The sequence below is a fragment of the Bos indicus x Bos taurus genome, chromosome 10 (genome assembly GCF_003369695.1).
Source record: "Bos indicus x Bos taurus breed Angus x Brahman F1 hybrid chromosome 10, Bos_hybrid_MaternalHap_v2.0, whole genome shotgun sequence".
Taxonomy (NCBI): Eukaryota; Metazoa; Chordata; class Mammalia; order Artiodactyla; family Bovidae; genus Bos; species Bos indicus x Bos taurus.
The window spans coordinates 22,290,932-22,317,933 of record NC_040085.1 but is presented as its reverse complement, the minus strand read 5'-3'; the positions used below and the strand labels follow the sequence as shown (position 1 = coordinate 22,317,933).

The following is a 27,002-nucleotide window of genomic DNA, read 5'->3' as shown; positions in this document are numbered from 1 at the left end:
CATTTTGTCATTAATATATATACTTTACTATATATTAAAAATTCTTCTTGGAAATGATTTAAATTAATATATATTTTATCACATGGATACTGTTTGTTTTTATTTCTGCTATTACAGAAAACACTTGATGAACATCTGTATACGTAAGTATTTGTACACATCTGATTATTTCCTTTGGATAAGCACATTACTGGGCTGAAAAATATGGTTTTAGAGCTCTTGAAATATATAGTAAGAATCCTTTCATATAATGTGACAGGGAGTGGTGGCTGATCATTTAAAATCATTTAAAAAACCATTTTGAGAATTCACACACAAAAAAAGTGACAGATGTATACACATACCTTAGACATTTAAATTTAAAATCTAAAAATAATGCATACTCATCATCTATGACTTCTACTTTGGATTTCTTTAAAGTGGCTCAAGAACTCATTGATACAAAGCCTCACCAGTGCAAAATCCTAAACTGTTACAGTTTTACTTTACTTATCTTTAGTTTTCTAACCCATACTGAATTTGACAGAAAGTTGTTGAATCACTTGCCTTCATCCAGTCTATCCAAAATACCCTCATTAGTTTTCACAGAAACAATGTTTTTAAACTCCTATTTTACATTTTCACATTTTCTAAGTTGGGTGACCAGGTAAGTGCAGCAAATGTGGCCGAGATGGACAGCTGCCCCCCAGATCCAGACTCTGGCCAACAGAGGTAGAGAAAGAACCTTCTCAGCACTCCCAGTAAGAGAAGACTCTGTATTATCAATTTTTCCCTTTCAAAATTTGACAGATAATAAACAATGTTTTAGTTTGCGTTTGAAATATTTAATAGGTTGTATTTTTCTTATGTGATAAAACTGAAAGGACCTGGCAGTATGTGGTGATCGAGAAACAAGTCCTGGAGTCAGACGTCCTGGGTTGGAGTCCTGCTTTAACCATTTACTAGTTATGTGATATTAGGCAAGTTACTTCACCTCTTATTTTCAAAGTAGAGTTATGAGGATTAAAGAAAATAATCCACTTAACCACAATGCCTAGCACATGGTTAATCACTCAGTAAATGTTAGCTCTCACTGAGTTATACATGAATATCACTAAGAAAGCTGCCTCTGTTGTGAGAAACAAGACTCACGGTGTCAGCAAATATTAATACCAGCTCCTAAATTTGTTAAATGTTTCTGTCTACGTGGACATGAGCATAGGAAAACAAAAGACACTGAAAGGCTAACAAATTCTTCCTGAAGAGTGGTATTACAGTGAATTCTTTTTTTCTTGTTTATGTCTCTACAATATTAAGACTGAATCATTTTCTTTGGTTTATTCTTCTGTATCAGTTTTTCGCAGTTAAAAAAAATTACATTTTAAATAAAAGAATTGTTTCTTTTTAAACATAGAAGGACAATACATTAAATAGGAAATATGTTTCTTAAGCTTTGAAACACACAAATTCTAAAGTTATGTAAAACAATACAAAATAACTGTAAAATTTATGACTTAAATCACTTTAGGTAGAAGAAAAATCTCAGTATTACCTACAACTACATCATAGTAACTAGCAATTTCCTGCTTCATTCCTGCTTATAACCTTAAACTTCCTAAACTTTCCTACTGTAAAATTCTCACCATCATCATCATATTTACAGAGGGAGAAACACAAGCAAGCAATTATAATAGATTATGTTAAGCACAGTGGTATCATGTATCTAAGAGGGGGGTGGGGTGGGGTTGCTCTTTGAGTTAAAAATATGAAATAGAATAGAATGGCTTAGAGCAAAGGTACTTAAAGAATCATTCTACGGAGATTAACAATAGATTCAAGGCCAATAGGACTCATCCAGCTCAACACTCCACTCAATGAGTGTTTTACTAAATTTTAATCAACGTGTAAGACACATTTTCATAACTATTTCAACAAGAGTGTTCAACATAAAGGGTGTGCTAAACAGACCATGTGACCCAGTGTAGAGCAGGCACAACTTATCACAAGTAGGAACTAAAAGCACATGCATTTTAATGTCAAGCCAGATTAAAAAAAAGATTACATGATTCCCTAAAGGTGACCTTCATTTCTCAGTATATCTGGGTGGGGGTGGTTTAGAAAAGGCAGCGAGCATTTATACTACTCAAAGTGACAAAGTGGTATGTCAAGTGTGCTTTTTATAAACTACATGAGACACTATTACACTGGCAGGGAAATGATACATTCTGTTGATTTGTTTCATTTCTTTTGAAGCCTTGTAATCCCTTCAGGAGGAGAAGGGGACGACAGAGGATGAGATGGCTGGATGGCATCACTGACTTGATGGACGTGAGTCTGAGTGAACTCCGGGAGTTGGTGATGGACAGGGAGGCCTGGCGTGCTGCGGTTCATGGGGTCGCAAAGAGTCGGACACGACTGAGTGACTGATCTGATCTGATCTGAATCTGACTGAAGGTTAACATTTTGAAATATGTGTCAATGAGACGGGGTATAAACTGGAGCGGGGGAGACAGGAGGTGAACAATGATGGGGGAAGAAAAGAGAAGCACAGAAACAAGCAGAGCTGGTGCTTATTCATGCACTGTCCAGGGAAAGGGTGCCCCATCAAGTGGTCCAGATTTTCCTGTATATTTTTAGGTTTATTCCTATTGAGGAAATGGATTTATCAAGTTACCAGAGCCTGATATTATTAAATGTTCAAACCATAAGACTTAGGTACTCTCATTCTGACGCCATGTCCTTAACAACTCAGAACCCCTAGTATCTGGAGTAAACCCCAGAGGCTTTTTTATTTGCTGAGTGATTCATCATTCTTCTCTTAATTCAGTTTCCCAGGGAAAGCTGGTGTGAGAGATGTCAAATTCAGGAAAGTGGGGCAAGCATGAAAATATAGATTTCTGGCAATTCAGTGGGTTCAACATGATTTCAATCAATTAGACCAAACAGAATTCCAACTCTCTTTTGACTAACTTACCCTGAAATAAAAATTACAAAATTGATACTCAGTGGGAATTACCAATGCTACCACCAACTCCTCAGTTTTAATAATTAACCCCCCTCAGCATACATTAAGGAACTAAGATTAACAATGGGAAAAAACAAAGTTAGCTAAATTCTGATAAGTAGGTGTTTTGTTTATCATCATCTTTATTAACAGTTTTGGACTCACAGTTTTTTCAGTGACTTTATGCCTTTTACTGGGAAGTTGGCAGGGGCTGGTGGAGGTGGGAGAAATAAGGTACAGAACAGTATTTTGTTACCTAGGTAAAAGATGAAGTGTACATGAGTGATTGCTTACATATTCACGGAGTATCTCTGGAAGGATACACAAGAAACTGGGGACAAAAGTCATTTCAAGAGAGAGGACATGTGTGGTGGGGGGGGTGAGGTGAAAGGGAGACTTCCGCAGACTTTTTAAATTTTGTTATCAAAAGCAAATATGGTGTTTTATTTTCAGTCATTAAAAAATTGAAATATAGTTAATTTACAATGTTGTGTCACTTTCGGGTGTGTAGCAAAGTGATTCAGTTTTATATATATATGATTTATGTGTATATTATATATTCTTTTTCAGATTCTTTTCCATTAAGTTATTACAAGATATTGAATACAGCTGCCTGTGCCAGACAGTAGGTCCTTGTTGTTTATCTGTTTTATATATAGCAGTGTGTATATGTTAATCCCAAGCTCCAATTACGTCCTAACTAAATTAAAATGTATTATATATTACTCTTCTTATGGCTATATAAATATCCAAATCTTTGGGAAGACTTAAAGAGTTTCTTAAACCACGCAGATAATTATCTTAGCATGTTTTGATGAATATCCCTTTCTCTGTTAAAATATTCCATTATTTTTCTGGAAAAATTCAGAGAGAAGAAAAACACTCTAATCCTTCCCAGTTGTCTTCTTAAACTCTGAAATGTAACTATATATACACATGTATAAAATGTCATCCTTAAGGTTAAGGTCCTTTTTGACCCCTTGTTTAGCTACTAAAGATATTTCTGATGTTTTCAAGATAGACTCTATGTATGTGAAAGAATATGCCAATAAGACACACAACTCTCAAAAAAGACAAACTAATACAAATTAATTTTAACACCTTATCTTCGTGATTTGGACTAGGGTCATCAGTCTATGAAGTCTGGTGGACTTCCCTGGTGGCTCAGATGGTAAAGCATCTGCCTACGATGCGGGAGACCCAAGTTTGATCCCTGGGTTGGGAAGATCCTCTGGAGAAGGAAACGGCAACCCACTCCAGTACTCTTGCCTGGAAAATCCCATGGACAGAGGAGCATTGTAGGCTACAGTCCACGGGGTCGGAAAGAGTCGGACACAGGGTCACAAAGAGTCGGACACAGGGTCACAAAAAGTCAGACACAACTGAGTGACTTCACTTTCACTTTTCACTTTACCAATCTATAACACTTTTCTAATTTTGAAATCAATAGCAAGAAGTATATGCTAACATCCTATATATTAGGGTAGACTGCCCTTTGAAAATTAAATGAAATCAACAGAAGATGATGTTAGCATCCTTTTATAGCAATGGTTTTTAATGCTTCATACACTGGAATGCTTATATGCAGAGTACATCATGAGAAACGCTGGGCTGGAAGAAGCACAAGCTGGAATCAAGATTTCAGGGAGAAATATCAATAACCTCAGATATGCAGATGACACCACCCTTATGGCAGAAAGTGAAGAGGAACTAAAAAGCCTCTTGATGGAAGTGAAAGAGGAGAGTAAAAAAGTTGGCTTAAAGCTCAACATTCAAAAAACGAAGATCATGGCATCTGGTTCCATCACTTCATGGGAAATAGATGGGGAAACAGTGGAAACAGTGTCAGACTTTATTTTTTGGGGCTCCAAAATCACTGCAGATGGTGACTGCAGCCATGAAATTAAAAGACTCTTACTCCTTAGAAGAAAGTTATGACCAACCTAGATAGCATATTGAAAAGCAGAGACATTACTTTGCCAACAAAGGTTCGTCTAGTCAAGGCTATGGTTTTTCCTGTGGTCATGTATGGATGTGAGAGTTGGACTGTGAAGAAAGCTGAGCGCCAAAGAATTGATGCTTCTCAACTGTGGTGTTGAAGACTCCTGAGAGTCCCTTGGATTGCAAGGAGATCCACCCAGTCCATTCTGAAGGAGATCAGCCCTGGGATTTCTTTGGAAGGAATGATGCTGAAGCTGAAACTCCAGTACTTTGGCCACCTCATGCGAAGAGTTGACTCATTGGAAAAGGCTCTGATGCTGGGAGGGATTGGGGCAGGAGGAGAAGGGGACGAGGAGGATGAGATGGCTGGATGGCATCACCGACTCGATGGACGTGAGTTTGAGTGAACTCCGGGAGTTGGTGATGGACAGGGAGGCCTGGCGTGCTGCGATTCATGGGGTCGCAAAGAGTCAGACACGACTGAGCAACTGAACTGAACTGGATACTGGAATGCTTGAGAGGATTACAGTATCCAACTGTCAGTTACAAAGGTTTGTTACCACCATTATCTCCTGTGCTGAAAGCAGAAGAACATATACTGAAGGTTGAACACTCCCTTAGGCAACACTCCCTTCTCTTAGGGTACACTCCCTTCTCCAGCAGAGGAATCACATACTGCTTTCAGTTCAGTCCAGTTCAGTCACTCAGTCGTGTCTGACTCTTTGCGACCCCATGAATCGCAGCACGCCAGGCCTCCCTGTTCATCACCAACTCCCGGAGTTCACTCAGACTCATGTCCATCGAGTCAGTGATGCCATCCAGCCATCTCATCCTCTGTCATCCCCTTCTCCTCCTGCTCCCAATCCCTCCCAGCATCAGAGTCTTTTCCAATGAGTCAGCTCTTCGCATGAGGTGGCCAAAGTACTGGAGTTTCAGCTTTAGCATCAGTCCTTCCAAAGAAATCCCAGGGCCGATCTCCTTCAGAATGGACTGGTTGGATCTCCTTGCAGTCCAAGGGACTCAACAGTCTTCTCCAACATCACAGTTCAAAAGCATCAATTCTTCGGCACTCAGCCTTCTTCACAGTCCAACTCTCACATCCATACATGACCAATGGAAAAACCATACACTTGACTAACTGGACCTTTGTTGGCAAAGTAATGTCTCTTCTTTAAGGAGATATAATGACTTCCAGGTCTCAGACTTAAGTGTAACTTAATTTAACACATAAGCCTCATTTCAAAAAAATAAGTAAAAAATCACTTGTCTCAATGTTTCCCCTAAACTCTGGACTCATATCTTTAATGCTTTAAAAGTCAGTTCCACGTGGATGTCTAACAGTCATCATTCTTGAACTTAACATACTGAAAATAGAACCCTTAATGTCCACCGTCTCAAACCTGCTGCTCCTAACTACCTATAACTCAGTAAATGTAACAATCATCTTCTCAGTTGCTCAAGCCCAAAACAAAGGATCCGTCCTTGATTGCTCTTTTCCTAAGTGCCCTGCTTCCAGTCTACTGCCTCTGCCTTTATAACACACTCCAAAACTGTCCATGTGTCTCCATTTTCATCATCCTACATCTAACTACCATTGTCTCTCTCTTGGACTATGGTATCAGCTTGCTCCTAAATGCTCTAGTCACACTGGTCTGTCCTTAAACATGAAAAGCTCATTTTCATTTTGTGGCACTCCTTCTGGTTAAACTATCCACCGCTGCCGCTAATACACTCTCAGGGCTGCTGCTTCCCAGCTCAAACATCACCCACTCCAGAAGATTTCCCTGACCACCCAATCAAGGAAAACCCCACTCTCACCTCCGGTCAGTCTCTATAGCAGTACCACATTTCCCCTCTCCATAGCACTTATTACTATCTGAAATTAACTTGGTTATTAGGTTATTGTCCATGTCCTCCCACTAGACTGTGAGCTCCATGAGACCAGAAACCATGTTCACTGTATCAGGAATAGTGCCTTATATATAGTGGGTACCTAATAAACAGCTGATAGATGTAGGAACATATCTAAAGAAAGTTCCCCAACTGTGGTAAACACTAAAACTGTGTTATGATATTCCAGTTCTTCTTTCAGATACATGATAGGTTTATACCTGCCCATCACCCTGAAGTTAGGCATGGTAAGATAACCTGCTCAGTACTCCTGAGCAAGGAAAACATAGAGTCGAGATCCCAGACAACCGTTCGCATGTAACACGAATTGAGAAGAAAGAATTCTTTGTTATTTTAAACCACTGAGAGTTGGTGGTTATTTGTTACCGCAAAATAACAAAGCCCAGGCTTTCCTCGTGGCTCAATGGTAAAGAATCTGCCGATGAAGGAGACTTAAGTTCAAGCCCTGATCTAGGAAGATCCCACATGCCATGGGGCAACTAAGTCGATGAGCCACAACTATTGAGCCTGTGTTCTAGAGTCTAGGAGCCACAACTACTGAGCCCATGTGCCCTCAAGCCCGTGCTCCACAACAAGAAAAAGCACCACAATGAGAAGTCCGTGCATCACAACTACAGAGCAGTCCTGCTTGCTGCAACTATAGAAAGCCCTGCTCAGCAACGAAGACCCAGCATAGCCAATAAATAAATAAAATTATATCTATATATATATAAAAGCTGGCCCATCCATACTGATAAACCAACCAAGCAATGTTGTAGGCACAGAAGAAGACTCTTGAGAGTCCCTTGGACTGCAAGGAGATCCAACCAGTCCATCCTACAGGAGATCAGTCCTGGGTGTTCGCTGAAGGACTGATGCTGAAGCTGAAACTCCGGTACTTTGGCCACCTGATGCAAAGAGCTGACTCAACTGAAAAGACCCTGATGCTGGGAAAGATTGGGGGCAGGAGGAGAAGGGGACAAGAGAGGATGAGATGGTTGGACAGCATCACTGACTCAATGGACATGAATCTGGGTAAACTCTGGAAGTTGGTGATGGACAGGGAGGCCTGGTGTGCTGTGGTTCACGGGGTCACAAGGAGTCGGAGACGACTGAGCGACTGAACTGAACTCACTAACTACTCAACTAATACTACTAACTATATATACTACACAGGTACTTAATTTTTTTCTGATTAGGCCTTAGTTTTCAAATATGTCTGCCAACAAGGAGAGAAAAAACTGTTTATGTAGAGTTTAAAGGATTCTTGTTTCTTGATGTTATTTTTCAGTAAATTAATAAATTCAGTAAACTAATAAGTCAGCCAAACAATGAATGCCACCTAATAAAGGCTTCTTGAGAAAGTCTGTCAGCCTCTCCTTATCTGAAAACATACTTTCTAGGTAAGAATAATTTTTTTGTTTCATTATTATCTACATCAACTAGTCAATAATGAAATAATTAAGAGTCCAGGAAATTCTCTGGCAGTCCAGTGGTTAGGACTCTGGGCTTTCACTACTGACAGCCTGTGTTCCATCCATGGGTAGGGGACAAAGATCTGGCAAGCGGTGGGGTGGAGGTGGGGGAACAGTTAAGAGTCCAGGTCACTACAGAGAAAAGACTTGGACAGATTAAAAAGCTATGTTGGCTAAAATGCAGAATCACGGAATGCTGGGTCCAGGATTCTGGAGTTTGTAGACAAAAAAGACTTACTGCAAAGTTTTACATAGGAACCATATGACTAGAAATATTCCTGAAGATTATTTTATATGGTAGTTGTAGAATTAGAACGACCAGAATGGAAAAGCCAAGAGTGCTGGTCTCATCCACGCTAATGCCATGAGTCCTCCACAGATGAAAGGCCAAATTTTAATCAACATATATGATTTAGTTTTGCAATAACGCTAACCATACTGTTAATAATGTTATTAAGTGGTACACGGAATAGGCAAAGCACAGATTTTTGCAAGTAAAAGGAACACTGAAAAGTCAAGCTGGCACCAACGTAAGGCCTGGTGATGGACACAACTGCACTTTGTGAGCACGAGGAGCAGTCAGGACAGTGATTAGTAATAGTTCTGAAAGGCAGTCAAGTGAACAGTGGACGCTTTACAACAACTAGGAGGTATGTTTATATTGTAGGAATGACTGGGTTGTAATCAGGTAAATTTGCATTCTGAGTTCTTTCAAAGCTTGTCTTTCCTCAAAAACAACTCATTCCTTCACTCATTCAACAAATATTAGGTACATGAAAAAGGGAAGTGACAGTGTCGGTGGCTCAGTCATGTCTTACTCTTTGCAACCCCATGGACTATAGCTCACTAGGCTCTCCGGTCCGTGGAATTCTGCAGGCAAGAATACTAGAGTGAGCAGCCATTCCCTTCTCCAGGGGATCTTCCCAACCCAGGAATCAAACGTGGGTCTCCTGCATTGCAGGCAGATTCTATACCGGCTGAGTCATCTACTAATTACCATTCTAGCCACTGGAAACAAAAGTGAACAAAACAAAGATCCCTGCCTTCCTGGAGCTTGCATTCGAGCAGCACTTAAAATTCCATTCTAAAATTCCACTCCCAATTTTATTATATGGGAGTCAGCTTTTACAAATGCCTTTGGAAGAAATCACTTATGATCTATGAGTAACTCACGCTAAGATGTGAAAGACGAATAGTCTTCCGGTGGTAACTTCAAAAGCAAATGCTTCACAGATTCACAGGCTCTTAAGAGCTGGAAAGGACCTTGGAGATAATTTCGATTTACAGATAAGATTAAGGGATTTGCCCAAGAACGCTCAGCCACTAACAGAAGAGCCAGGCTTAGAACTGTGACTTTGTGTTACAGCATTTCCTATGTAACACCAAGCTGCCTGCTTTAAGATTATACTAAAGAGAAGAAATGCCAGAATGGGCATTTGTGATTCATACATAGGTGGGAGGTTCCTGAGTGACTTGTCCAAAGGCAAAAAGAATTTTAGGCAGTGTGTAACACTGAAGGGGAGGGAGGTGATTATAGCGAAGACAAACTGGGGGGAACTTTCAGAAGTTTCTTCCCATCTCTACCCTCATCATGTCCCAAGAACAAAGAAAATACAAAACTTCTCCAAAGTCAATGGATTTGAACTCTAAAGAGTCAATAGTAAAAAAAGCCAAATTACATCCTATCCAATTTGAAAAGCATATATTCCCAGTAAAAGTACCATTTGTATTAGCTTTAAGGGTTTTTTTTAAATTTACTTTTCTATGTTTTCCACAAACTACCAGATTAACTGGTATAGATCAACAAATATAATGATTGATAAAACAGCAATGTAATATTGACCGATATGATGTACTGAGGCATCTCACCAGTGGACAAGACTTTCTAAAGATAATTCCTCCTCCTCTGGGAGAATTACATTTCGCCTCTTACTTATAAATTTTGGCAATCTATACATTTAAAAAAACCCAAACTAGTCATTTAATCTTTCAAAGTAAAGATTCATGATCAACAAACTTAAGCCTTACTTAGTATTCTAAAAAGAAAACGTATTTTTGAAATGGCAAAGGAAATGGTAACCCACTCCAGTAGTCTTGCCTGGAAAATTCCAGGGACAGAGGAGCCTGGTGGGCTCTATGGGGTCACACAGAATCAGACATGACTGAAGCAACTTAGCAGCAGCAGCAGAAAGAAAAACTTGCTAAGAAAGAACTGAAAAATAAGCTTAGTACAAAAAAAAAAAGTTACAAAAAAAAGAGGAAGATTACTAATTATAGGAGTTATAGGAAAAATGAAAGCTGATAAGCATCAAGGATCCTCATTAAAATCTCATTATGTGTCTCTGTAAATAGCAGTTTATATACCTAAGATGCAAAGTATTATGAGAAGCCCAGTTTTTAGATTTTTTTTAATGTGAACAATTTTTTGAAGTCTTTATTTGATTTCTTACAACACTGCCTCTGCTTCAAGGGATTTTTTGTTTTTGTTGTTGTTTAGCTGCAAGGCATGTGGGATCTTAACTCCCCAACCAAGGATCAAACCTGCATCCCCTGCATTAGAAAGTGAAGTCTTAACCACTGGACTGCCACGTAGTCCCAAGAAGCTTGGTTTATTTTAGTAGCTGCACCATTATTTTAGCTTCCCAAACTTAAAATCTTGGAGCTATCATAAACTTTTACCTCTACTGTTTCCTATAGTTAATCAGTCATCATGATCTAATATGTCGTCCTTCAAAATGTCCACAAGGGCTTCTCTTGTGGCTCAGCTGGTAAAGAATCCTCCTGCAATGCAGGAGACCTAAATTCAATCCCCAGGTTGGGAAGATCCCCTGGAGAAGGAAAAGGCTATCCACTCCAGTATTCTGGACTGGAGAGTTCCATGGACTGTACTCCATGGGGTTGCGAAGAGTTGGACACGACTGAGCGACTTTCACTCAAAATGCTCTTTTGCATACAAAGCAAATATTTCCAACTTCAAAACAACACACACACACAAAAGCCTGACCATTAAAAAAGAACATTTTTCAAAGAATGAGAAATATTCATGATCTGCTGAGTCAAAAAAAAAAAAAAATCCCCACAAGAAGAAAAGTGCATAATCCTAGATTTATAAAGGAAAACAGCAATCATCATTTAAAAAAATTTGAAAAAAACCACCACAAGAAAATGTTAACAGTTGGTCTTTCTGCTTGGGGGATTTTCTAAGTGGCTTTCCCTCTTTTCACACTTTATTTGCATTTCCTAAATTTCCTACCATGAACATACATTACTTTCAAACTTAGGAAAAATATTATTTAAATCATAGTCTCATTTCACCACCTGTGCTTTCTTAAGGCATGCTCAGTCGTTTTCTGACTCTTTGCAACCCCATGAATGTAGCCCACCAGGCTCCTCCGTCCATGGGATTTGCCAGGCAAGAATACTGGAGTGGGCTGCTATTTCTCCATCCTCACTGCTCCTATCCTAACTCCTTACAGCCTCTCCTTCCCCCAAGACTCTAACAACAGTTGTCTTCTTGAGGTACCTGAAGCAGCTTCTCCCTAACTTTAATATTGCTTGTACTCCTGCTCTGAAAATTCATCATTCATACTTATCTAAAGCACATGGAAGCAGAGGCTAGCCATGTAAACAAAGCTTTAAAGAGGGTTTCTCAACCTCATCAGCACTGACATTCGGGGTAACTAGTTTTCATGTCCTGCTGCAGGATGTTCAGCAGCATTCCTGGCCTCTATCCACTAGATGCCAGTAGCTCCCCACCCCCCAAGTTGCAACACTGCCAAATGCCCCCGACGGGCAAAACTGCCAGCAGCTGAGAATCACCATTTAAAAGCTTGTAAACTCCTAGTATCATCTCTCTCTCCTTATATTTACGTCAGACCTAAACTTCTGTGGCGTATGGGTCTTATATAACACTCCTGGCACTCTTCTGCCATAATCTTCTTCTCCTCAGTAGGAACTTTCCAAAGAGACCAGACTTACTGTTCCCTAGAAAAATAATTTTCACTCCCAATTCCAAATCTTTGAACACACTGCTTCCCCACTAAAATTCCCCATTCATATTATTCAAGGTCCTACATCCAATCTTCAGTTTGGGTTCTCTGCAGAAGCCTTACTGATCTGAGTCCAGTTCACCACATACCCACAGCATTCATGAAGAAAATCTCATGTATCTTTTTTTTTTTGGTGGTGGTTGTTAATTTTATATTCCAAACTAGACTAACTTCCCTCAGGTTTTGCTGCCCTGGCACATTTCTTTTGTATAACTAATTGGGCCTAACAGTGCTTGGTAACTGATGAATGAAATTTAAATTCTCAGCTGTAAATAAGCGTAAACGGTTATTTCTTCTGAAATGATTTTGCTTTTGAATCCTATTTCTTGTCATGGGGGCTTCCCTGGTGGCTCAGAAGGTAAAGCATCTGCCTGCAATGTGGGAGACCTGGGTTCGATCCCTGGGTGGGCAAGATCCCCTGGGGAAGGAAATGGCAACCCACTCCAGTACTCTTGTCTGGAAAATTCTGTGGATGGAGGAGCATGGTAGGCTACAGTCCATGGGGTCGGACATGAGTGAGCAACTTCACTTTCTTGTCATGGAGTTATTATTTAAGCTAATTCAGTAAGTTTTCAGAAACAAACATTAATGTACAATGGTATATTTTAAGGAATACATAGGTTTCAAACTCTACACTTACAGGAAATGATAAACGAATTAAAACTATAAACTACAACACAAACTTAAACTTTATACATTCTATTTATCTTAAAATAGCCAATGGATTTTTTGCTTAATGCACAAAAATTAAGCATGTCCACGGAAGAACTTGATTTAACAGCATGTGCATGTACACCAGCGCACCTCACAGGTCTATTAGCTCGCCAGTTGAGAGAAGTAAATGAAATGAAACTGCTTTGTAAACTAGGAAGAACCACATGTAAAGGAGGCAGCAGAGGAATATAGCTAAAAGAGCAGAGCCGATGTGCTTGGGTCCCAATCATATTAGCTGTGTAATCCTGTACAAGTCACTTTTAACTTCTCTGTGCCTCAGTCCCCTCCTTGTCAAAATGATAATAAGTCTGCCCAAAGCAAAGTTCTCAAAACAGTGCTTGGCACACAGAAAGCACAAAATAACTATTAACCAGTGTTATTATTATAACGCTAATTATTGGCCAAGTTAAAGCCTCAATGTATAAACTGATTCTAGTCTGAAGTTGTTTTAAAAAAAAATACACAACGAAATAAACTATAGAAACTGAAGCTATTAGGTAGACTAGTTTCTCATAATTTTTGCCAAGTGCTAAACTGGTGATTGTTACAGACAATCCTTTTTTTTTTTTTTAAGATCTCAAAGAAACTGACATAGACACCTCTGTTTTCAAGGAATTTTACGAGCCACAAGAAAACAAATCAGCTCTTTGTTTTCTCCATACTTAAGCCAATTTAAGAGCGTGGTAAAAGCCTAGGTACAGTTACAGAACAACTTTTCAGAAAATACAATGAGGTTTTTAAAGTTACAATCAGCAATTCTTATGCAGTTATGTCAAGTTTTTGTCCTGCTGAACAAAAGGTTATGTGTCAGGGAAGCAAGGACCCGGCAGAAAATAAGGAAATGCCACTGCCCGGCCTAGGCGGCTCTTGGGAAAACCTGTCCTCAAACACAGTGCCTCAGACGCCGGCGTCCTTCCCCCTTCGCGGGATGCACACGTCGGCTCCACCCGAAGATAAATAAGTGACAGCAGGTTCCGTCCACGCCTCTCCCGGCCCAGACCTCTCGCGCCCACCCGAGTGGTCTCCATACCTGCCGCCCCGACCCTCCTCGCCCTAGTAGCGTAGGGGGCTCCACCGGACACCGCCGCCTCCCCGCCCCGACTCCCGACCCCGGCAGCGTCACGCGGGCCAGGCCGAGGAGAGGCCGCCGCGGGGCCTGCAGGTGGGCCCAGGGCGCGGTCAGGCCCGGCCCCGCTGGCGCGAGGCAGACGCAGGCCCGCTCGTCACTTACCGGCGCCTCATGGTACCGCGGCGCCTCCGCCCAGTCCAGGCGCTGACCGACTGCGCCCGGCAGCCCAGACTATCCCTCGGCTCCCCGGCCGAGATCCAGGAACGGCCATTCAAACGCCGCCGCGCGCGCGGCCCGCCGGGATAGCTCCCCCTAGGACTTCTTGGAGGCTCCGCCCAATGCTGGCTCCGCCTCTTTCAGGTGGCTCAGGGTTGGAGGGAGGGGGAAGACAACGTGTGGCCACAGTGCCCCCTGGCGGCCACAGGTACGCAGTATGTAGTCGTGCTATGTATGATGTGGCAAGTAATACCGCTCTAGGAACTGAGTTGTAGAAGTCAAAGAATGACCCCGCGCTAGTGACAGTCTAGTGGATGAAACCGTGCTTTAAGTGTTGGACCAGAAGGAGCAAACAATCTGCTATAAAACTGTGGTGCAGGGAGAGATTTATTCACTCACGCTCATTTAAGTGCTCCAAGGCAAAATTTTTGAAAGGGCAGACTGGAACTCTGCGACCTTTGGGAAATCATATAAACGCCCTTAAGCTTTGGTTTCCCCATCTATGAAATGGGGTTATTAATGGTATGTGCCTCATAGTTCTGAGGATTACATGAGTTAACACATATAAAATTCTTAGAGGACTGTATCTGGCACATAGTAGTATCAGTCACTCAGTTGTGTTTGACTCTTTGTGACCCCATGGTCTGTAGCCTGCCAGGCTCCTTTGTTGACGTTTGGCAGCCATGTGGCTGCCAAACAAATACAAATGGCAGCTCCTGCTCCATTCTCCAGGCAAGAATGCTGGAGTGGGTAGCCATTCACTTCTCCAGGAGATCTTCCTGACCCAGGGATAGAACCCAGGTCACCTGAGTTGGAGGAGGATTCTTTACTGTCTGAGCCACCAGGAAAGTCCAGCACATAGTAAGCACTATATAATTGTTAGCTCTTATTTTTTACTTCCTAATACTTGCTAGACTCTTTTCTGGACTCTTAAGAACACCACAAATATGCATGATGTAGACCCTGTCCCCAGGAAGCAGGCTCAGTTTCTTTACCCAGTTTAGGGTGAGGAACACTGAGATGAGGTTAGGGTTGGGTCTGTCCCTGAGGTGATTTTTAATTATCGAGGGTAATTCTCTTCATTGTAGTGGAGACAGAGTCAGTCTTCAAAAGTAAGCTACTGATCGAAGTTAACCAAATTGTGATGGGAGCAAGTTTATCTTTGATGGGCCTCTCATCCCTTGCAGAAGCCACCCAAGTAGTGCATTTCACGAAACAGTTGTTCACTGTAAGATCCCACCCCAAAAAGACTTCACATCACTGCTTTTTGCACTCCATTAAGAGCTCCCCAAGGCTGCTTAAGGAACAGGTTGCCTAATTTGGGTTCAACAATATTTCTGAAGGCCCACCATTGTGCCAGGATGCAATCTACCGACAGATAGCTTGGAGGAGCTCACAGTGGCTTGGATAAATAGGGAAGGAGATCATTCCAATACACTGTGGTGAATGCAATGATAAAAGGTTTATCCTAGATGCTCTGCAAGTTCAGAGCAATGTGAGGCCTGGCCGAAAAATTAATCAGAGCTAAAATATAATTTTATGATAATAACAATGTATTTTTTCTATCTAGTAATAAGGTCCTTACTAAATACAAAAAAAAAAAAAAAGTAATGGTAAAAATTTCAGGCACTACTTTAGGTTGATGGGAGAAATATTGTTAGGGTATGTTTTGCATAAGCAGTCTTGGAGAGCTTCTCAAATCGAACCAAGCACAGGCAGGCACATGCCTCTGCATGGGGCACCACTTGTTAACAGGTGGGAGGGCTGAGAGAGTCCAGCAGGTTGAGTGAGGGAGGGAGCAGAAGCTCTGGGTTCTAGGGCTGTGTAGCATAGAACATTCCCAGAGTAGGACTTACACTAAGTGGGTGTGCCATTTGAAAGAAAATAAACTCATACATGGGTGAAGTCACTTTCTCTCAAGCTATTTCTTCATCGCCATTATCACAAACAGGAATTTCTTGACCCACTACACAAAGGCAGTGTGCTGGGCCCTCCCCAGGAGAGGGTGAAAAGAGTGTAAGGCATAGTTCTTACCCTCAAGGAAGGCTGGGTGATGAGGTAAGACAACTAACGGAGTCCCGGGACTCAGGGAATCTGCGGTGTTGACACAGAAGGATTTCGTCTCAAACAAGGCCTCAGGTTGTCCAAAGGCCAGAAGAGAACCTTGATATTCTCATTTCTAAAACGTCTTAGGACAAGAGTTTCAGGTAGGTTTGTCTCCAGACTCGGGTTCCAGGGTTTAGAGACATCTGGCCCACATGGCTGCCAAACCTCAACATAGCTTAAGGTGAAAAGAAATAAATTTGCCTTCCTATTGCTTTTTTGGAAATATATACCATTTTAGTGACGAAAATGCAGGTCAGTTTTCTTCACTGATACTTTTCAGTCAATAAAGTTGCATTTTCCCCCCCTTGGAACTCAATCAAGACTTTTTAATGGATTAAAAAAAAGTGCATTCCACACATATTTTTATTATCCCTGCACCACCAGACCTTATGCATAGAAATGTAGTTCTCAGAGAGCCCTCAGCAGTCTCAGAGAGTTCACCCCTCTAGCCATTCCCCCAGGCCTTCCTTCTAACTGCCTTAAATATTCCTTCCATTTGAGTGATCAGGCAGCCAAGTTAGCCTCTCTGCCCTACATCTCCCTCTTACAGGGATATGGACATCTTTCAGGAACGGTGTGTAGAACTCTGGCTCTAAACACCCATGTAAGAAAAGAACTCTCATGCCATGCTGTAAGAGTGCTTCTGAGTGGAGAGTCAGGGGAGAGATCATGTAGGAAGGTTGGAGTTGAGAGGATTTTAATAGTGGGAGAAATACAAAACAAATTCCAGGACTGCTCTCTGTCCCGATTTGAGTCCGGTGGAAAGAGCTCTAGCTAGTGGCAGGAGCAGAGACTGTCACCTGACGGGTTGTGGAGATCTGGAATGATCAAGCGAAGGTGTTTGGGATGGAAAAACATTATTAGAAACCAGTAAAAGTCTATTACTTATGGACAAGCACTGTTTCTATTTGAACATATGTTTTTTCAGATGTTTTACTATGCACTTATAACTATATTTAAGAACAGAAATGAGATCATATCCTACTTACCACTTTGAAAGCTGCTTTTTTATGATATCATATTTTGTAGATCAATCCATACAAAATCAATTGAAGGGCCAATTTGTATAAATGCACATAATAATAAAAATGGCAGTTGAACCTTAAAAAGGCATAGGCATTGAGCAGGGAAGTGACAGAGTTACATCAATACTTTGGAAGGATTAATCTATCATCAGGATGCAAGGTGGCTAGTGAGAGGAGGAAGGGAGGACGGAACTTTAGGTATGAAGCACGATCGTTCAGGTCAGAGGTTCAGGGAACCTGAGCATTTACTATGGTGATGCCATTCTTACCCCTCCAGAATGATGCTGGGCCTGGTAGAAGACCGAGCGTGAAGAGATGTAAAACACAGCAATAGCTCATCCTTTCCATGGCTAGCTACATCCACTGCTCAGCCTCAGAGCCCCTGGAAAATTCCAGGCAGCTGGCTTTGGCAAAGTGAGAAGTCGGTCCCTTTTATTCTGCTCCTCCCTTCCCCACCTTCCTGTGCAGACTGTGAAAGGAAAGAATGGCAGTAGGGAAAGTTTCAGATAAGGCAGTGCCACTGGAAATGAGCAAGTGCACTCCTAGTTTGCAAGGTTCACAGTCCTTTCAAATACCACCATAGTACACATGCCCTTCTCGGTGGCAGAAGCAGCAATTTCCTGGATTTTGTTTGAGAGGGTGGAGGGTGGGGACAGCTGAATGGGAGCAGATCCTCCTGTTAAAGCAGTTTGTTTTGGATGCAGCTGTTCCCCTTTGACAGCTGGAAAGCAGATGATGATATTTGTTATAGATTTTTCAAATCCGAAGCCCAAGAGACCATTTCCCTCCTCCCCCATAGATTTCCTGCAGTTAGGTACACTGTCACCAAGTGAAAGAAGGTAGGGCAGCCTGTTAGAGTGGAAGGAATGCTAGCTTTGGAGCAAGGTTCATCTCTCGCAGAAGCCTAGATCACCGCCTTTGGGCCCTTCCACGCCACTTTTACCTCAATTGCACAATCTCAGGGGATGCTGGGGAATAGGGCAACCTATGTAAAACACTCCAATAGTACATACCACAGTGACTCTCTCTGATGTTACCTTTTCAGTGATTTTTCTAAGAGAAGAATACAATTTGGTTGACTGCTCCCTTGGAAAGCCAGACTTGTAATCAGACCAGCTCCAGGCGGGGGACTAGTGCTGGGGAGACAGACTCACTGTGGTGCTGACGGCCTGGTAATCAGTACAGAGTATCTCAAAGCGGTGACCATTCGCAAAACAAGTCCAGTCATGCAGTTGCTTAGAGGGTTCTTCACAAACGCATAGTGGAGAGGGGTTCAAAGGCAAGGTACAGGCAAAAAGGAAAGGAAATGGCAGGACAAGGAGCATAAGAAGCAGGATAATAACTTTGGGAAGGGTACTTGAAAGAGCAAACAGCCTCAAGAGGTCCACAAACGTCTGCAGCCTCAAGAGACTGGAGCTGCAGAAAGACCATGAAAACTGAAGTCTGCTTCCTAGAGCTGGACACAAGGCCAAACCACTTTGGCAGTAACAAAATTGAGTCTGAACAGAAACTGGCTATGCAATATTAAATATGTTCTTTGGAACACCTGTTCTGCAAGATGTCGCTAGATTGAAAATAAAGAGAGGGAAGAAGAAAAAAAGGTTTCCTTGGCCACAGAAGTTTGGTAACTGTTGGATAAAACAAATATTTCTTTACTGTAGTATACCACTTCTCAAAGTCTTTAAAATACTAACATTAACTGTGACTCTTAAAGAAAGACAGGGAATTCTCTGGTGGTCCAATGGTTAGGACTCTACACTTTCACTGCCAATGGCCCAGGTTCAACTCCTGGTAGGGGAACTAACATCCTGCAAGCCTTGAGGAGTGATAGATAGATAGACAGATAGACAGACAGATAGCTAGATACAGGTGTGCAAGCATGCTCAGTCACTTCAGTCATGTCTGACTCTCTGTGACCCTGTGGACTGTAGCCCACCAGGCTCATCTGTCCATGGGATTCTCCAGGCAATAATCCTGGAGTGGGTTGCCATGCCCTCCTCCAGGGGATCTTCCTGTCCCAGGGATCAAACCCATGTCTCCCGTGTCTCCTGCATTGCAGGCAGATTCTTTACCTACTGAGCTACCTGTGCAGCCCAAAGTTACCTCAACTCTGAATCCTTCAAAGAGGAGAACACAAATATTCTACAGCGTTATTCTCATCTACAAAGGGTAGCAGGACTAGTCCCAGTCCTGGGAAATGGAGCGTGGCTCCAGTTGCAGGCTGGGTGGACAGGATTGTGGAAATGGGGCAGGGAGAAAGTGCAGTGTGGTAGCGTCGCATGATCTCAGCCAAGGCTGGATAAAAGCAACAGAACCTGAACATCTGTCAGAGGTATCAGAGAATTAAACACAAAAACCTGAAAGATTTAGCCATATTTTTTCCTTTGCCTGTCCTTTGCCTTTTATAAAAATAAAAATATGGCCCTTCATGGAATAGCATGTTATAAAATATATGTTAAATAAGTCAAAATATAAATTTAAAAAGTCTGAGAGAGTCTAAATCAAACTGTCCATGAAAATTGTTATCACTTTTTTGCATGGTAGGATTTATTACCTTTTTTACTTATTTGTATTTTCCATTTTGTACAATAAATGTCTTTTTTAAAAAAATAATTGTTTAAAAGTAACTTTACTGGGACTTCCCTGATGGTCCAGTGGTTAAGAATCTGTCTTGCAACGTAGGGAATGTAGGTTCGATCCCGGGTCAGGGCACTGTGATCCCACATGCCACAAAGCAACTAAGGCTACATGCTTCGCCTACTGAGCCTCGCCACAACGAGTCCATGTGATGCAATGAGAGATCCTGCCCGACGCAATGAAGATCCTCTGTGCTGAGACTAAGACCCAACACAGCCAGATACACAATAAATACATATTTTTTAAAATACAGAAATTAAAAAAAAACACTTTGCTAATTTATAGCAATCAGGAAATTAAAACTGTGCAAGATTTTTAAAGTTTAGGATTTGATTTGGAGCTTTGGGAAATATTATTTTAGTATTTGTGATTATTTCTCACTTGAGCTAACCCTGGTTAGCTTAATTCATTTGAATGGAACCCCTTTCTGAAGGAAACTTGTATTAGTTTCTAGGACCACGGTAACAAAGTACCAGAAACCTGAGTGGCTCAAAACAGAAATACAATCTCTCACAATTCCGGAGGCTGGAAAACCAAAATCAAGGTGTTGGCAGGGCCATGATCTTTCTGCAGGCTCTACACAACAATCTTTCTTCCTTGCTTCTTCCTAGCTTCTGATGGCTGGGGCAATCATTGACTTGTAGCTTCATTACTCCAGTCTCCCTCCATTGTCACATGGACTTCCACCCTGTGCATATATCTGTGTGCCCTCTCTTCTTATAAGGACATCAGTTATTGGATTTAGAACCCACCCTAATCCAGTATGACCTCATCTTAACTAATTACATCTGCCAAGTTCCTATTTCCAATTAAGGTCACATTCTGAGGTTCCAGGTGGATGTGAATTTGGAGGGGACACTATATGCTGCTGCTGCTGCTAAGTTGCTTCAGTAGTGTCCGACTCTGTGCGACCCCATAGATGGCAGCCCATCAGGCTTCCCCATCCCTGGGATTCTCCAGGCAAGAACACTGGAGTGGGTTGCCATTTCCTTCTCCAATGCATGAAAGTGAAAAGTGAAAGTGAAGTCGCTCAGCCGTGTCCGACTCTTAGCAACCCCATGGACTGCAGCCCACCAGGCCTGTCTGTCCATGGGATTTTCCAAGCAAGAGTACTGGAGTGGGGTGCCATTGCCTTCTCCGGGACACTATATAACTCACTACAAAACTACAGATAATTTAGTCCACAAACTCTTGAAAATACAAATTAGCACATCTTGGAGGGCCTATTTGAATCTATTAATATTGTAACTGTAACCTCTGTGGCAGGTGACCTTAATTGTATGAATCTCCTACAGAACTATGTTGACAAAGTACCCAGGGATATTTTCATAGCAACCTTTTTTTTTCTCCCATAACAGTGACAAATGGGAATAACCTAAATGCTCATTGATTAGGGGCTGGTTAAATTATCATACATTTATGCCATGTATACTCTCTAGCCTTTAAAAAGAACAAGGTAGACTTGAGTGACAGACATGAAAGATACTCAATATGGATTAGAAGGAAATGGCAACCCACTCCAGTGTTCTTGCCTGGAGAACCCCGTGGACAGAGGAGCCTGATGGGCTGCTGTCCATGGGGTTGCACAGAGTCAGACATGACTGAAGCGACTTAGCATGCATGCATGCGTTGGAGAAGGAAATGGCAACCCACTCCAGTATTCTTGCCTGGAGAATCCCAGGGACGGAGGAGCCCGGTGGGCTGCAGTCTATGGGGTCACACAGAGTCGGACACGACTGAAGCGACTTAGCAGCAGCAGCAGCAATATGGATTAAGTGGAAAAAAAAATCAGTAGACAGTGTATGTTTTCATTTATGTAATAAACTCCTACAAATTAAACAATCCTACATTTATTTTATGTTTTAAGGGATGACTTTATCTTTCAAAAGCACTCAATAAGCACTAAAAGGTATTTATTATTCTCCTTCAATTCTTCTGAATCCCACTTCACCCTTTTATTAGTCTGCCTGGGCTACTATAACAAAATACCACAGAATGTATGGCTTTGACAACAGAAATTTATTTTCTCACAGTTCTGGAGGCTGGGAAGTCCAAGATCAAGATGCCGGCTGATTCAGTTCCTGGTGAGCATTCCCATTCTGGCTTGTAGAAAGGCACCTTCTCACTGCGTCCTCACATGGCAGACTGAGAGAGCAAGCTCTGTGGTGTGTCTTCTTCAGTTCAGTTCAGTCACTCAGTCGTGTCCGACTCTTTGCGATCCCATGAATTGCATTACACCAGGCCTCCCTGTCCATCACCAACTCCCGGAGTTCACCCAAACTCACGTCTATCGAGTCAGTGATGCCATCCAGCCATCTCATCCTCTGTCATCCCCTTCTCCTCCTGACCCCAATTCCTCCCAGCATCAGAGTCTTTTCCAATGAGTCAACTCTTCGCATGAGGTGGCCAAAGTACTGGAGTTTCAGCTTCAGCATCAGTCCTTCCAATGAACACCCAGGGCTGATCTCCTTTAGGATGGACTGGTTGGATCTCCTTGCAATCCAAGGGACTCTCAAGAGTCTTCTCCAACACCACAGTTCAAAAGCATCAATTCTTTGACGCTCAGCTTTCTTCATAGTCCAACTCTCACATCCATACATGACTACTGGAAAAACCATAGCCTTGACTAGATGGACCTTTGTTAGCAAAGTAATGTCTCTGCTTTTGAATATGCTATCTAGGTTGGTCATAACTTTCCTTCCCAGACACTAATCCCAGTGTGACAGCCTTACCTTCATGACCTCATCTAACCCTGATTGCCTGTCCCCACAAAAGCCCCAGGTGGTGCTAGAGGTAAAGAACCTGCCTGCCAACACACAGAGAGACATAAGGGTTCGATCCCTGGGTCCGGAAGATCCCCTGGAAGAGGGCACAGCAACCCACTCCAGTATTCTTGCCTGGAGAATCCCATGGACAGAGGACAGTGGTGGCCTACAGTCTATAGGGTAGCAAAGAGTCAGACATAACTGAAGCGACTTAGCGCACACACACACACAAAAGCCCCACTTCAAATAAATACATTGGGAGTTAGGGCTTTGACATATGAAATTTGGGAGGACACAATCACTCAGTCCATAACAATTCTCCTTATAAAAAACTCAGGCTATAAAACAATGCTTTACAATGGAACCAATTGAAGCTTTCTAAAAATTAGCACATAAGAAAAAATGCCCCAAAGGACCTGGATTGGTCATTCAGATCCTGGATGTAGACTTCAGTATTCTTAGATTCCAGTATTCTGTGTAGTGGGATGTAGCTTACCCCACTCCCAACATACCTGAAATTGATCACCAGATGAATCCAGAGTAACCAAGCTTGAAGAAACATGTTACACCATCAGAGATGTATCATTATGACTCACACAACGGTTGTCATCCTTATTCTTTAATGGATCTGTGGGAATGGCAATTCTCCCAGCTTCCTAAGCAAGTGCTGGAGGGAAGTGCTATAATGGGAACCTGTTAAAATGTGAATTTCACAACCTTCCTCTTGAAATGAGAAAGGTAGTTGATAATGAAGAATGGTATTACTAGCCAGCCTCTTCTCCCAGCACCATATTATTTCATGTCACTGCTGCCAGGGGCATTTCATGACACGAAATGGCCATGAACCAGAAACAGAAAAAATTGTAATCTGCATAGAAACGATGCAGAAACCGAATCTGAACTAACAACGTAGGATCTTAACCCCCAAAATATATATATATATTTTTTCTGATAAAGGGGTTTGAAAATGCAAACAGACAAATGGATCAAAAAATTTTCACCCTGTTAAAACCCTATTACTGCCATGGAAACAACTGTACCATGAATGGTATAATAGTAAGGTGTTCCTTTTCACAAGACAGTAATGATAGTAGAGTTAAATAACAAATAACTAGAGATTGCAATAGAAGCCCATTTTACTGAAGCTGCTAAAAGGCTTAGGAGCTTTTTTTAAAACACTGGGGGAACTGGTTGAACCAGTGAGGCTAGCCGAATAGAATTATAATAGAGACGCTGTAAAATGGCATAGACCAAAAACTTCAGAGGTAGCTGTAAAACTTTTTCCTTTAGAGGGATGCATTCTCACAAATCTGGTTGTATGAACAGAAAATTTCTTTGTTCGTTTCAATCCAAATGCAGATGCTCTGAAGAAAATGGCATGAAGTATTAGAAACAGTCAGCTGCTTAGACCCTTAAAGGGCTTCCCTTGTGGCTCAGCTGGTAAAGAATCCACCTGCAATGTGGGAGACCTGGGTTCGATCCCTGAGTTGGGAAGATCCCCTGGAGAAGGGAAAGGTTACCCACTCCTATATACTGGCCTGGAGATGGACTGTATGGTCCATGGGGTCGCAAAGAATCAGACACGACTCAGTGACTTTCACTTCACTAGACCCTTCAGGAAGTGTTTGGGGATGAGAGGGGAAGACACAAACACAAATGCCAAAACTGGACAGTGGCACAAACTGTAAAAGCAAACGAGGCAACTCATGTGACCTGTGGAATCACGGTTTGCCTTCTCATAGTTTCTTTAATTAAAATAACATTTACTCAAAGCCACAAAGTAAGGGAAGTTTAATATTTATTTTTACAATTTCAGTATTCCTATTATTTTCTAATTCAAGTTTCTCCCAGTGGGGAGGAATACAAGGAGGCTCTCAAAAACTAATGATTGCTTAAACTACTCTGTGTAAATTCAAACCTTGTCATTTTAGAGTAATGAAACACTCTTAGGTCAGTGGTTCTGAATCCTTGCTGCAAAGTACAATCACCAGGAGAGCCACACAAAAAACACTGATGCATTTGATCCCCGCTAAGCAGATGAAGTAAAATCTCTAGGTGTGGCCAAGGCATCAGTATTTTTTAAGGGCTCTCAAGGTGAATCTCCGAATCATTCTGCTTTTAGGTTTAAAATCATGTCATGTTATCAGTTCAGTCGCTCAGTCGTGTCCAACTCTTTGCAACCCCATGAATTGCAGCACGCCAGGCCTCCCTGTCCATCACCAACTCCCGGAGTTCACTCAGACTCACGTCCATCGAGTCAGTGATCCTATCCAGCCATCTCATCCTCTGTTGTCCCCTTCTTCTCCTGCCCCCAATCCCTCCCAGCATCAGAGTCTTTTCCAATGAGTCAACTCTTCGCATGAGGTGGCCAAAGTACTGGAGTTTCAGCTTCAGCATCATTCCTTCCAAAGAGCACCCAGGGCTGATCTCCTTCAGAATGGACTGGGTGGATCTCCTTGCAGTCCAAGGGACTCTCAAGAGTCTTCTCCAACACCACAGTTCCAAAGCATCAATTCTTTGGCTCTCAGCCTTCTTCACAGTCCAACTCTCACATCTATACATGACCACAGGGAAAACCATAGCCTTGACTAGACGAACCTTTGTTGGCAAAGTAATGTCTCTGCTTTTCAATATGCTATCTAGGTTGGTCATAACTTTCCTTCCAAGGAGTAAGCATCTTTTAATTTCATGGCTGCAGTCACCATCTGCAGGGATTTTGGAACCCCCAAAAATAAAGTCTGACACTGTTTCCACTGTTTCCCCATCTATTTCTCATGAAGTGATGGGACCAGATGCCATGATCTTCGTTTTCTGAATGTTGAGCTTTAAGCCAACTTTTTCACTCTCCACTTTCACTTTCATCAAGAGGCTTTTTAGTTCTTCACTTTCTGCCATAAGGGTGGTGTCATCTGCATATCTGAGGTTATTGATATTTCTCCTGGCAATCTTGATTCCAGCTTGTGTTTCTTCCAGCCCAGCGTTTCTCATGATGTACTCTGCATATAAGTTAAATAAGCAGGGTGACATAATTAATAACATTTATTTTTTTCTAAATCCAAAAGTGGTAGCTGCATAATGCAGAGTATTAGGAAAAGTATGGAAAGTACAATTTAAAAAAATGATATGAAATCCCACTATTCCTTTATATGTTTACAATGTCTATTTTCTTTGAATATGCCATATATGAAATAATAATATGCAAAAAACTAAAAGTTACCATTAGAAGTAATCTAGTATAAGTCAATCACTTACTTTATACATGAAGAAATGAAGGCCAACAGACTTCCTTCCTCTCAGGAGTTCATTTGGAGTCAGGATTAGAATATAGGTTTCCCTTTACTTTTCTTGCAAAACACATTTTTGTGCAAAAACTTCGATCCACACAAGTTTCATTCCAATCTGAAACTCTATTTACATAAAGAATCTATTATTTTTCATGATATTCTAACAATTTAAGAATATCAGTCAGATCGTTAAAAGAGTGACTTCGCCTTTCTCTTGAATTCGAGCACATAGGTAGCCCCCTGTGTTCTACAGGACACTGATTCCATTGGAAACTAACACATGTAATGAAAAAAAAGACAGATTTCTCGTTCAGGCAGATTGGAAAACAAAATGAAAAGGAGTTTCTTTACTGCATCACTTCTTGTGGTTTTAGTGTTATACTAATAGCACTGAGAATCTGTGGGATGTATGTGCAGAATACAATATCGAATTTATTTGACCTTGGAACCTTTTCTGAGTTCAATCTCAATAGCTTCATGTTCTTTGGAACACATTTCAGCAAATAACACTGTGAGATTCCTAGAATAAAGGAATAAATAAATCTGTAGTACCTTATTAGGGGCTTCCCAAGTGGTTCAGTGGTAAATAATCCACCTTCCAGGGCAGCAGATGCAGGTTTGATTCCTGGATCAAGAAAATCCCCTGGAGGAAGAAACGGCAACCCACTCCAGTATTCTTGACTGGAAAAATCCCATGGACAGAGGAGCCTGGTGGGCTACAGTCCATGAGGTCACAAAGAGTTGAATAAGACTTAGCCACTAAGCATGAACATGAGCACTCTAAAAAATTTTATACCAAGCAGAGGAGTACTTTAAAAGGGAAGGAGTATATGACTTGAAGGACAATG

The 27,002-nt window shown here is 41.7% G+C and overlaps 1 protein-coding gene and 1 long non-coding RNA gene across 2 annotated transcripts in view; both read right to left on the bottom strand.

The window, feature by feature from the left end:
• KATNBL1 (katanin regulatory subunit B1 like 1) overlaps positions 1–14,451 on the bottom strand; it is a 51,369-nt gene extending 36,918 nt beyond the window's left edge. Inside the window, exon 1 of the mRNA XM_027553452.1 lies at positions 14,284–14,451. The gene's annotated coding sequence lies outside the window, so the exon portion shown is untranslated. The remainder of the gene's footprint in view (positions 1–14,283) is intronic.
• An 11,372-nt stretch (positions 14,452–25,823) lies between these two features.
• On the bottom strand, positions 25,824–26,749 carry LOC113899478. The gene is made up of 3 exons (XR_003512915.1): positions 26,707–26,749; positions 26,123–26,277; positions 25,824–25,866 (listed from the first exon to the last, which is right to left on the bottom strand). It is a non-coding gene; the product is annotated as an uncharacterized LOC113899478 (long non-coding RNA).
• Positions 26,750–27,002: the final 253 nt, after the last annotated feature.